The sequence below is a fragment of the Aplysia californica genome, unplaced genomic scaffold (genome assembly GCF_000002075.1).
Source record: "Aplysia californica isolate F4 #8 unplaced genomic scaffold, AplCal3.0 scaffold00090, whole genome shotgun sequence".
NCBI classification, from domain to species: domain Eukaryota; kingdom Metazoa; phylum Mollusca; class Gastropoda; order Aplysiida; family Aplysiidae; genus Aplysia; species Aplysia californica.
The window spans coordinates 1,042,036-1,044,790 of record NW_004797360.1 but is presented as its reverse complement, the minus strand read 5'-3'; the positions used below and the strand labels follow the sequence as shown (position 1 = coordinate 1,044,790).

Below are 2,755 nucleotides of genomic sequence, written 5' to 3'. Positions count from 1 at the left end.
GAGAGAGAGAGAGAGAGAGAGAGAGAGAGAGAGAGAGAGAGAGAGAGAGAGAGAGAGAGAGAGAGAGAGAGAGAGGAGGTGTGGGAGGGTGGGGCACAATAAGTTGAATAAAAACCCAAAATAATAGAATACGCCTAGGCTACTGTAACTGTTGAAGATACCCGCCCCCTGTCGAAGTTGCCCCATGTAGGTGTCGAATTTGCACTAACCCCTGTCAAAGTTGCCCTAAGTGAAGGTATGCCTCAAAATTGTAATCGTTGAAAATTTGGAATTAATGCAAAAATAGAGTAAAGAGCATAATAATTAAGAAGTCAAGAAGTAGAATGGCTGCTTTACACAATGGGACCAAGATGGTCTGTGTTCTTTCAAAAAGGCTGGAGCAGTATCGGTTACTTTTGCAGCACTACACGAACCTTTGCAGTTGCCTCAACCTACCCAAACGGAAGGACTTCCGTAATAATTACAGTAATAAGCGACCACCCCAACAAACACAATTTAAAGAAGAGACCTCCCGGTGATCTTGTAGTTCCGTTCGTTAAAGTCCACGATTCATTTGTTTACATCCAGAGAAGAAATCCAGAAGTCGTGATGACCAAATAGGCAACACAAAGAACAGGGATGCAACCTAACTGCAAAACATCAAACTATGGTAAAATTCAGGGGGGCATGCCTAGCCTACTCTTGACTCTTGGGGCCCAAACCGGCGAATAATAATTGGGGGGTGGGAACTGCCGAAAGAGCGCCATTCTTTGCTTGAATTTTGATTTTCTGGCTTAGTGTTTCCTTTCCATCTCACGCTTAGTTCACTCCTCAACAATTACCTGGCAATTCAGGGTCTCTGGCGTTCAGCTTTGGACTTTAACGAACGAAACTACAAAATCACAGACCTCTCTCCTACACATGCGACTACATGCGTGTTAACCGAGCTACGATTGGCTGAACCTGTGGGTCTCTGGCAATTCGCGGTTTCGGTCTCGCACCGTTGACCGCATGACCTTTTTCTCAGTCACAGCGGGTTGAGTCAAGTTGAGTGCTCATGGAAGAAGAAGAAGAAGAAGAAGAAGATGAAAAAGAAGAAGAAGAAGAAGAAGAAGAAGAAGAAGAAGAAGAAGAATGAGGAGGAGGAGGAGGAGGAGGAGGAGGAGGAGAGAGAGAAAGGGTGGTGAGAGTGACAGGGAGGGTGTCGTCGAGAGCGTCAAGAGTAGCCTACTGTATGCCTTAGTAAAATGTATTCATGGGTCACAGGTCCAGCCAATCGTAGCCCGGTTTATGTCCTGTGTGTAGTCGCATGTCTCTCCTACCCCTAACCCAAACGGTGCTTTTTCGGTAGTTCCCAACCCCCTTATAATTTGAGCCTAGATCTAGATCTAGATCTTACATCTAGATCTATAGACACCTGCCCTTGGCGCGACCGTACCCTGAGCGCAACCAGTTCCCCATTTTTCCTTCTCTGTGCAGCTCGTGTGCAATCTGTTTTATTAGAGTTACATGCCTTGTCTAGTTCCACTTTTGGTCAATCCTTTTCCAAGAACGTCAATCGTCTGCTAGTGCAGCAGTCGAGTTCGAAGTGAAAGGCTTATCAGAAACATTCTTCGAGAAGTTTTCTTCACTTACTAAACTAGAGTAGCTGGCCCAACCCGCGACCACTTGTCTCTGTTCCCTCTGTTATCAATAAGATAATTGTTTTCATCATGATTTGAAAAGGAAATGATTTTACTAACCCTTAAATGGTGTACTAACAACTTTCTTGCACCTGTCATATCTGTGCCCGCATGGTTGCACCCTGTTCCATTTGCGGTCGCGCTGAGGGCATGCGGTCGCGCCAAGGGCAGAGCATTAAACATGTTAAAATGCGAAATCTGAGAATGACGTTTTGGAATGATTGACGATATCACAGTATAAACCGGAAGTTGACACACTGAAGCGGCCCTGAACATGGATTGCCTATTTTGCTGACAGAGACCGCTGAGAAGCAAAATACGACAAGTGGTCGCGGGTTCGGCCAGGTACTCAAGATCTAGATCTAGATACTTTGATGCGCAGCGAGCTAAGATCAATCAAACCTAATGACTTAAAAAACATCAAACCCCCCACCATATTTTCATTAGGTCAGGGGGGCAAGCCCCCTTGAAACACCCCTACTCTTGGGGCCAAAACCGACGAATAAACAATTGCAGGGTAGGAACTACCGAAAAAGCGCCACCCAACAAGCCAAACCCTACCCCTATCTACTCTGTCTCATTGTGGTCGATCGTTACGAAAGTCCTCCCATATAAACTACTACTGTTACCTTAGTCCTGTACCAATCACGTAGGCCTCTAGATCTATGCCTATAATAAAGAGTCCAGAGTTGAGTCCGAGTCTCAGTCAGGCAGTCTGGCGCGTGTGACGTGTGGTGAGTGTGGTGAGTGTGGTGAGTGATGGAGGGAGGGAGAGCGGGAGCTGCTAAATAAAAGTTTAGGCTAAAGTTTCATGACTTGAAATCTTGCCTTTATTTTTCAAAAAGAAGATTGCACTAGATCTAGATCTATATCCTGCTCTTCCTCCCGAGCCACACTTGACACTCAGCGCTCAGTTCAAAACTCGAAACTAAACACGTCAAATCAAAGGGAATGTTTGCATGATTGTTTTCCCCAGTTACAACTTCCACTTCCCGTAACGTGAAGTCGTACTTTATCCATTTCACAATTTTGATTAATAATATTATGTTGGTCTTCAGACTTCAGAGAAGACGTGACGTGTGAAACTCCCCCCC

The 2,755-nt window shown here is 45.3% G+C and overlaps 1 protein-coding gene across 2 annotated transcripts in view; it reads right to left on the bottom strand.

Moving 5' to 3' along the window:
* Positions 1-2,628, bottom strand: part of LOC101858095 — a 29,911-nt gene extending 27,283 nt beyond the window's left edge. For both annotated transcript variants that reach the window (XM_013080543.2, XM_013080544.2), the window contains exon 1: positions 2,291-2,628. The gene's annotated coding sequence lies outside the window, so the exon portion shown is untranslated. The remainder of the gene's footprint in view (positions 1-2,290) is intronic.
* Positions 2,629-2,755: the final 127 nt, after the last annotated feature.